The sequence below is a fragment of the Echinops telfairi genome, unplaced genomic scaffold (genome assembly GCF_000313985.2).
Source record: "Echinops telfairi isolate 266 unplaced genomic scaffold, ASM31398v2 ScPeMD7_7469;HRSCAF=8507_1, whole genome shotgun sequence".
Taxonomy (NCBI): Eukaryota; Metazoa; Chordata; class Mammalia; order Afrosoricida; family Tenrecidae; genus Echinops; species Echinops telfairi.
In genome coordinates this window covers 15,811,295-15,821,096 of record NW_022111373.1, presented here as the reverse complement: position 1 = coordinate 15,821,096, position 9,802 = coordinate 15,811,295, and the positions used below count along the sequence as shown (strand labels likewise).

Here is a 9,802-nt window from a genome sequence, read left to right as displayed (position 1 = left end):
CCCCCCTCCCCCCTACCAAAAAGTTTAAAGCCCCTTTTTTCTTTCTTATATTCAGGGTCCGCTGGCCCACCACACATGCATGCCCATTGGCTCACAAATCTCATCCATAGTCAATGATCCTCAAATTCCCTCTTTGGTATAAATGACTATCAATAATCTACATACATTTGCAGGATGACTTCAACAGAACCACGAAACCAAAACAAACAGAGATGTAAAGCCCAGAGGATACAAGGAAGGACACAGGGGGAAAAATGTTGCTGTTGCTTATAAAATAAATAGTTATCAGTGTTTAAGAGAACACAAATGCATTTATAAAGCAATGATATCAAAGATAAAAAAATATGACTCAAATTTTAACGGCCTTGCAGTTGCTAGAAGATAGAATAGTGCTTTTTAAATTGTGATAGAAAGTTCTTTGCAACTGAAAATGCTATATACCAAGTTAAACTTTTGATAGGGTGTTAAGGCAGAATAAAAACGTTTTCAAACACACAAGGACTTCTTTCTCAGGAATAAATATTCTTGTAAAACAAGTTTAGAAACCAAGAAATGGAATGTCCAGCAAACCAGGATTTGGCATATGCAGGACAAGCACGGGGCAAGGATGTCGCGGAAAGCGCAGCCTCGATTAGCTCCAGGCCTAGCCTGCTGCAAAAAGAAGGCCGCTGAAGGAAGCAGGTTGTCATTGCTCAAAAATAAAATTGCTAAATTATATGAAAATATTATTTCTACCGTTTTCTCGATCTGAAAAGAATTTCACAATATGAGTGACAGGAATGCGGAAGCTAACCAAACAGAATAGAAAAGCCAGTTAGGAATGATAGATAATATTGACAGTTGGAGAGATAAAACTCTGAAGAAATAATAAAAGGAGCTGGAAGTAGTCATTCCTGGGCTCACACTCCAGGGAAGAAGGAAGGGTAGGATCAGAAATTGCTGTTATTCAATAGAATTATACAAGTAAAATTTGATCTTTTAATCTGGGTGGCTACTAATTAAAGATAAAAATCAATAGATTATGAATCCAGGTGAAAATGTGACACAGGACAATGGTTGGTGGTTATTTGTTTTTAAGATTTTATTATTATTTAGGAAAGAAATTGTTGTCTGTGTTAGTCTCGGTAGACTAGAAAAACAAATTCATGGACACATATGTATAAGAAAAAGATTTATATACAAGAGCAATTGAACATTGAGAAAACATCCCAGTCCAGTCCAGATCAAGTCCATAAGTCTGATATTAGCCCGTATGTCTGATATCAATCTACAAAGTCCTCTTCAGACTCAATGAAGCACATGCAATGACGCCAAATGTAGAAGATCACAGGCCAGTGGGTAGAAAGTCTTTGGATCCAGTGGCATTGGAAAAATCTCAGCACTGGCAGGGGTCTCTGCATGGCTTCTCCAGCTTTAGAGGTCTGGTTGCATCAGGGTAGGTCATGTGGCTTCTCCTCTCAGGGCACTAATGTAGTTCTATAAGTCTTGTCAGCTTCAATGTCTCCCAGTGAGTGGCTGAGAGAGAAAATGTCTCCCTCCTCTAAGGAGGAAAATCAGGATTTTCCAGAATCCTTAGAGGAAGGCCATGCCCACACAGAGATCTCATTGGCCATATCCTGATTGACAGCCTAGACTCCAGCCCTACACTCTTAATCCTCAAATTGACAGTAGATTATGTAACTACCACATTGTCTCTAAATCTTTCTGAGGCTCTTATTATGCTTAATAAATATTAAACCAAGGGAGCTAATGATTTTCTATTCTGCCAATTCTCATTCTCTTCTAGACAGTTACTGTCTATTGAGCCCTCGGTACCAGCTCTTTTTTTCCTCCCCACTCCCCACCCCACCCTCATAGTCCTCTGATAGATTGTACATTGTTATTATTTTCATCTCTCACATCAACCACTGTCTCCCTTCCCCCATGTTTTCTGTTGTTGTTCCCCCTGCAGAGGGGTGTTTGGTTATGTGTCAATCGTTGCAAGCAGTTCCCCCTTCCTCCCTTCCTCTCCCCCTCTTTTCCCTGCCCTTCAGGCATCACCATTCCCACTCCTGGATTCTGTGTGTCGTGAACTCCCATCCTTTCTATACCTGTGTACATGTTCCGGTCTCGTCTGAACTGGGAAGCAGCACTGGGGTCATGGTAGTGGGGGATGAGAAAGCGACAAGGAAACAGAGGAATATAGTGTGTTTCATAGATGCTTTACTGCACCCTGGTGACTCATCACCTCCCTGTGGGCCCTCTGTGGGGAGATTGTTCCACTACCCACAGATGGGCTTTGGATCGCAGCTCTGGCCCCCCTCATTCTCAACAGTATGTGTTTGTTTGTTATGTGTCTGCTGATGCCTATTACTTACTCGGTCCCTATGACTCCTCATGATCGCACCAGACTTGTTTCTTCACTGCTGAATGGCGGCTTGTCTGACTTCAAGCCTGTAAAACCCCAGATGCTATATCTTTAAATAGCTGGGCAACATCTGCCCTCTTCACCACATGTGCTTATTCACCCGTTTTGCTTTCAGTGATTGTGTTGGGAGGGTGAACATCTCAGACTGCTGACTGGTTAGAACAAAGTGTTCTTGTATTGAGGGAAGGTATGAGCAGAGACCCAAAGTCCACCCCCTACCTCAGTGTATTGCCTTATAAATATATGTACATGAGCCAATACCTCTATTTTTGTGGATTAATGTATTTACATATGTATGCCACTATTAAATGCCTTTTCTGGACTTTCCTTGAACTTTTATGACCCTTAAAAAAACCCATTTACATGTTTCTTATACTAACTCCTGGGACAATGATTTATGGTAATTTTCATTGAGAGTAGGAATTAACAACTGAAAAAATTCATATTTTAATACCTAGCTACATTTACCATAGACTGCTAAAAGGACAAAGCAATCTGTATTGGAAGATGTAAGGCCAGAGTGCTCCTTAGAGGCAAGGATGGCAAGACAGCATCTTACATATTTTGGACATGTCGTCAGGAGAGATCAGTCCCTAGAGAATGACATCACGTTTGGTACAGTGGAGGGTCATCAAAAAGAAGAGGGCCCTCACAGAGGCTGCCCCAATGGGCTCAGGGGTAGGAACAATTGTGAGGATGCCACAGGACCGTGCAGCGTTTGTTTCTGTTGTGCACAGAGTCACTACGGGTCAGAGCAGATGATGACACCTAACACCCACAAGACATTTGACATGTATGAAGACAAGGTTTTTAATCGACCATTTCTTAATCTGCAGGTGAGTATTTTTGGATTTATTGTGGATAACAAAATTCACCGGTAAAACCATAAATTCTCAATAAAAAGATCAGCTGTTTCTAGCGGAGAGTTCTGAGAGAATACAACACGAATAGGCAAAACCAGGGGTTAAGGCAAAACCAGGGGTTAAAATATTACTTATGAATGAAAACTACTAGCATTAATAGCTGAAAACTGATAATATAGGCTAATAGCTCATGGTTTTTGAAAACCCGGTGATGAAATGAAGGGCCACCCCGCAGTATGTGGGGTTTGCATGAGTCAGAATTGACTCTACAACAACTGATTGGTATCCTATCACTAGATTGTTAAGAAGAATAAGTAAAATGTCTGGAATATGGGCAAAATAAATAAGGACAAAATAAAATGTCTGGAATATGGACAAAATAAAGTATATCTCAATCAACTACCTGAAATATCTTATACAATAAAAGAAACAGTGCAAAGAAGCCAACTGGATCAAATAAAAAACACTTGATCATACATAGCATTAGAGACTAACTGGTCCCAAACTTTTTTTGTTAGGCTTCCTCAATTGAATGCAACAGAAACCAGCAAAAACAGTGATTTAAATAAAGCAAAGGTAAAAATAATGTACAATTCATTCACTTATTCCAAAAATAATCCAAGTATATCTATTGGCTAGATACTGTACTGGGCTGTATATTCTCACAGTAATAAAGAGGGCATATGTTTGTGTTTACGTCATTCACCCAACGTCAAAGGAAGGAAAAATCCAGTTCCAGGTAGGCCCTAGTATGGGCTTAGAGGCAGCAGTTAAACAATGCCTGGGAGGCTGGCATGTTCTGTTAGTCGTCTGTCCTCTTTATGTGTTTTCTTTAACCTGAATTCACTCTGTAAATCAATTGTCTCCATCCTCCACTATGTATCATATTATATAACTATTTCACAGCTTATTAATAGCTATCTATTTCCTCTTTTAAACCTTCTCACACTCATGCTTTCTATCAATAGCAGATTCCTGGCAGATTCTGAGAGGCTTAGACTGGGTCAAAAATGAACTTCTACTCCAATCACTTATAAAAATGTGACTCGTGGTTATGGTGCACAATCGAGAGCAGATCCTCTTCGGTGGTTTTGAGATTGTGCGTAGGAAGAGGAAGCAGTTCTCTTCTATGTGGGCTAGCTGGGCAAAACCACAGCATTTTTGAGGAAATAACTTGAATCTCCATATGGCAAGTAACTTGCTTAAGAGCATACAATTTGATAGTGGCAGTGCCAGAGCAGGGATGCATGTTCTTTGATTTTTAATTCAGACCTGTTTTCTCCTTTGCTAGACTCAGAACAAAGACTGCCATCCCTGCTGGATAGTCAGTGTTACCAATTAAACAACACTAGCCTGATCATAAGTATTGGGTTGGCTGCAAAAGAATTATGAAGCACAGTGCACATTCAGATATAAATAAGGTTTGTTAGGCAGTGAAATTTGACTTTTGTCACATTTATTTCAGCAAAAACGTTTATTGTATCCTGGATGGTATTTTAGGCCAAATTCAGTAAAACAAACAAAAAAACCTGAACTCACTAGCACCCACTCAATTCTGATTTATGATGACCTTATACATCAACTGTAATACAGTTGGTGGTTTCTGATTGTGGATATTTCAGTTAGCAGCCCACCCAGCGCATAACCAGTACACCACCATGGCTCCATGGAAGAATGTAATTAAACTTAATTTTAAAAGCACGTAGCTTACTGAAAGGAAAATGATCATGAACCAAAATAATTAAAAACAAACAAACAAAAACACTTTAGGTAAAAGGTAACTTTTGGGTTTAGAAATGTGGATCAACCTTGTAGTAAAGAAGACCGAGGGCAAAGGGAATCTTCTAGAACAGTGGTGCCGTGCTAAGCATGCATACACTCTGGTATTATGACACGAGAATGCATTGGAGTTAGAGTTGAAACAGTATGGAGATACTCAGAATCTTTTTACTTTAAGTTAACAAAATTTAAATTTAAGAAATAGATTATCTCTTTATCTCTGCCTCGTCAACCGTCCCCATCACCCCATCACCCCCCCACCCCGTCTCACACAAACACACACACACACACACATATGCTTTAGATTTCAGGGTGTTTAGTTAAACCATATTGCAGTCAAGTTATGATGACATGTGTTTTTTGCCAGTTCCTTGTGGTTTTCCTAAAATGTTGTACGGATTAAAAGCTCAAAGTTTTCTGAACGCTCCAAGGTGCTATAGGAAACATATGGTAATATAAAGGGCAGGAGCTGCAAAAGGTATTACCCCTTTCAATCTATTTATGCGTTAAAAATAGCAGAAACTGATTTTCAGACAAAGCAATAATCCTTACCATGAAAGTAAGGAGGAGTAACCATGTCCTTATATGCCAGCTGTGTAAATTATTACTGCTAAGATAGGCCTTCATGCTTGGACAAGAGGGGAAAAATCAATAGTAATCCACTTATTCTTGTAATGGAAGGATGTGCTCATATAAAGTATTACTGGCTAGTGCAGGATCACAGCCTGAATTTGAAGACAGATGCTATATGTTTGCTATGGAAACAATAGACCGTAACATTGTATTTGATATGGAAAAATCAATCAGAATGTTACCAGCTAGAAACTGCTCCACTTTGAGGTAAGAATACAAAGTACCTCAAGCTCTTCTGGTTAAACAGCAGAGGTTTCATGATTATTTAATCACCAAAGAGGCCAAACCAATTAAAATCTCATCTGTCAATAGTTTCTCTAGGAATTGCTTTCAAGAGCAATAAATGTTTTTTCAACATCTATTGTCTTGACCTAAATTATGACAATAGAAAAAAACAACCATCAGGATCAGTTGCATATTTTCCAGTGGGAAGTGGTTTAAAATTTCCTCAGAAAATGGAGAATGCCAGTTCCCTCAGGCATTTTTCTGGAATCTATTAGGAGCCCTGGTGGCACTATGGGATGAACTATGGACTGTTAGCCACAAGATTCGGGATTCCAACTTATCAGCCTCTCAGAGGAGAAAGGTAAAGCTGTCTGCTGCTGTAAAGATTTAATCTCTGCTGTTTGGGGTCCATTTGGGTCTGAATCGACCCCACTGGCTTTGGTACAAGGTAATCCAATGCTCGCAAAGGTTTGCTGTTTGGATCTGAGTCACCCAATAAGAAAGTAAGAATTCTTGGGGTTTTAGGATTCTGGCATGAATTCATCTCTGGTTGTTTTTACACATATATGCTGCTATGATACTCCACTGAAAGGATTCAGACATTTAATTCCCAATGGCTCCTAGAAATCCCACGGAGCATTTTCAGCATGTTTGGAAAATGGGCATTTAAACAAGGGACAGTGGATGCTTAGGTTAGAAAGATAGAGGCATAAAGTCTAAAATCAGAGGCAAAGCAGGACTTCCTAAGGTTTAAGCCACTAATCACGGAATCAAATATGTATTTTAAAAATATATAAATGATGGGTTATAGAAGGAAGGTTCTAGAGAAAGGAATCATGTTGAAGATTGGAGCAATTTGCAAAGAATCTGACTTTCTACTAGTGTAACCAGAAGAAAGCAAAGTTAGGAATAGGGAAGAAAATAAGTTAAGAATTCATGGAGGATAAAGGATGACAAATCGAAAAAGTCATTCTTTCTTTGTAAGCTTAGAGTAAGGCCTTTGTATATTTGGGGTGGCATTATAATGAGAATAACTGCAAACAAATCTAAATTTTAGGGATTAAAATTTAGCTATAATAATGCAAATCAATGAGCTAAAATATAATACTAAGGAAGATGAGTGGTAAGGTCCATTTGAATTTTGTTTTGAATTCTTTCTCAATCATTAACTTGCCTTCAGACCTTAGGAATATTTTTGAAAATGATAGAGCACTATTCCTCATCAATTCATTCATTTATTTTTTTAAACCCAAAAACACTTTAATACCAAGGATTCAAGGTGATAGTCCTCAAAGGGATACACCACAGTAAATAGTGGCCTAGGGCTTGGGCTACCAAAGTACAGTGCTTGCACTTCCTGGCCAGGTGACCCTGGGCTATTACATTCCGTCCCTGAACCCGAGTTTCTCCTCCACAAAAGAAGAATGATCATAGCACTAGATTTTGTGAAACATAGTCACACTTTCACACAGTCTCTGATCCACATAACACAGTTCAGTAGATGCCAGACATCCACTGCCATGGTAGATTCATGGTAGGTGACCCTGTGCATATCAAGAGCCCAACTACACTCCGTGGGTTTTCAGTGGTGGCTTTTTTGGAGAGTGGACCACCAGGCCTTTCTTTCAAGGTACCTCTGAGTGGACTTGAACTCCAGCCTTTCAGTTAGAAGCGAAATGTGTTCACCATTAGCACCACACAGACTCCCAACAAACGTTAGCTGCGTTTACATGCCTGGAGTCCTCACACAGGGAACGTTTAGCATATTCTGTTTAGCACATTGAGTGGTGTTTGGTGTTCTCTTGGCTCTGGAAATCTGAGCTTCCCCTGTCCATCCCAATTCTTTCTACTACATCAAGATAGTTGTCCTAAATCAGCCATTCCATTGGTGACCATTGTCCGGTGGCTATAATCTGCATAACTGAATAAGAAAAGCAATTTTGGCTTTTTTCCCTTCTTCTTCTTCTTCTTCTTCCTCTCCCTCCAACAAGACCCAAGAGTTTAGTCTTCAAACTTGATGGACTTGGAAGCAGTCCTGTCAATATAAAACTTTGTTTGGAGCACTGGAGAAGCTGAGGGCTGCTCCCGGCAGGGCGGGTGGATGTGAACAGAGGAAGCAGGTTCTGAAAGCCACCCATCAATAGAATAACCTTCAGTTTCTGACCCCCATGCTCAAAACCAGCAGTATCCCACTGGCCAAATGTGGTTCCTGTCAACATCTTGGTTTCAGAATCTTCTGTCTTGCCCCACTCCCAGTCTCTCTTCTGTGCCTCAACTGGTATATGTGCGCCTCGTCCATGTTGCCCTTCTTTTCCAGAACCACTTCCAAGTCTAGGCCTGCTTCCTCCCTGCCATGTGCTCCTGCCTCCCTGCTCTTTCCACTGCTGCTGCTTCTTCCTCTTTAGCATCGGCTCCTCAACGCCTGGCTCTGGCTGCTTCTTAGACTTGGTTTTCTTCTTCATAGGGGCCTTGGAGCCCTCGCCTACTGGGATGTAGTACCTGCACTTTGGCTAGCTTCTTTTTACGTCTTTGCCTAGAGCTGCTATTTCCAACCCGGAGACTTCGAGGTGGTCTAGGGACAGGTCTCCATGCAGGTAGATTAGCTTTTTTCTTCTTCCCTTTGAGGTGGCTCCCCTGCTTCTGCTTCTGCCCGGTGGCCTCCAGCTCCTCCACAGCCTTCTGCCCTGCACAGGTGCAGAGCACAGTGCCAGCCTCCTACAGCCAACAGCTCTGGGCTAAGAAGGCCTCGGGGTCCTGAGCCCTTTTCTCCTTCCTGTGCTCATTGAACGTCTTGCCAACTCTGGGGCCCTGCACCCCGAGTCTGGTGCGCCGGGAGGGCTCTACCACCAGGACATGGAGCAGGCCCAGGGTGGCCACAGAGCACTTCTTCCTCCTCCTCCTCTCCCCTCCCCCACTGTGGAGCACCGCAACACTCAGAGCCTGCTTCCTGGGGCTGCGCAACCTGGCTGCGCTCCGGGCCAGGAACACAGTCTTGGGCTCTAGGTGGTCCACACCAGGACTTTCTTCCTTTTCTTCCTCTTCACTAGTGGCGACTCGGGTGCATGGACTGCACTCTGGAGGATGGACGTTCTTTTTCTTTGTCATGTCCACTCGCTGGGGCTTGGTGATCATCCCTATGGACACAGCTCCCACGCGGAAGCCTGCCCTTCTCCTGGGATCCACCAGCGGCATGACAGCAGCACTGTCCGTCTTAGGCTCGGGCGCATTGACACAGCTCTTCCCTGAGCACCGGACACGAACCCTGCATCCGCACTGCTCGCCTGCCCCTTCCCTCTACCAGGCTGAAGACACAAGAGCTCACTCAAGGAAGCAGCCGCGGGCCACACCTCCCCACTTCCTGTGAGCTCCCACTTGGCCGTGACCCAGAAGCTCAGCTCAAATCGATGCACCTCCCGGACTCCCCAGTCCGACTCCTTCCGGGTGGTGGTTGCCAGACAAGGCCCATTGCTGTGGAATCTGCAGCCTTTGGGGAGTCACTCCTGGAGCCATGGCGCCATCCAGCATGGGTCCTTGTGAGGAGTCCAGGTGGCTCCCCCAGGCCATTGGCCATCTTGCCGCCCCTGCCCCCCATCTGCCCCTTTCTCGGGGCACGTTGCCGCCGGGCAAGAACCTGTGGGAGCAGATCTGCTGCTCATTGTTTTAAAAAGTAGAAAAGTCATATTTGATATTATCATGCATTCAAGGGACATCATTAATAGTTAAATGGATTATATTGCGATAGAAGCTAATTATAATATTACTACACAACGTGTACTTTCAAAACATCAAATTAGAAAAGTAAGAAGTGGGTTTGATGCAGATTAAAAATATACACATAAATTTCAATACCTCTGCCAATGTAAAATAAATAGAATGACTTTGACCATTTAGTTTA

General features: G+C 42.3%; 1 pseudogene; it reads right to left on the bottom strand.

The window, feature by feature from the left end:
- Window positions 1-7,908: 7,908 nt before the first annotated feature.
- On the bottom strand, window positions 7,909-9,478 carry LOC115873727 (annotated as a pseudogene).
- Between the last annotated feature and the right edge of the window lie 324 nt (window positions 9,479-9,802).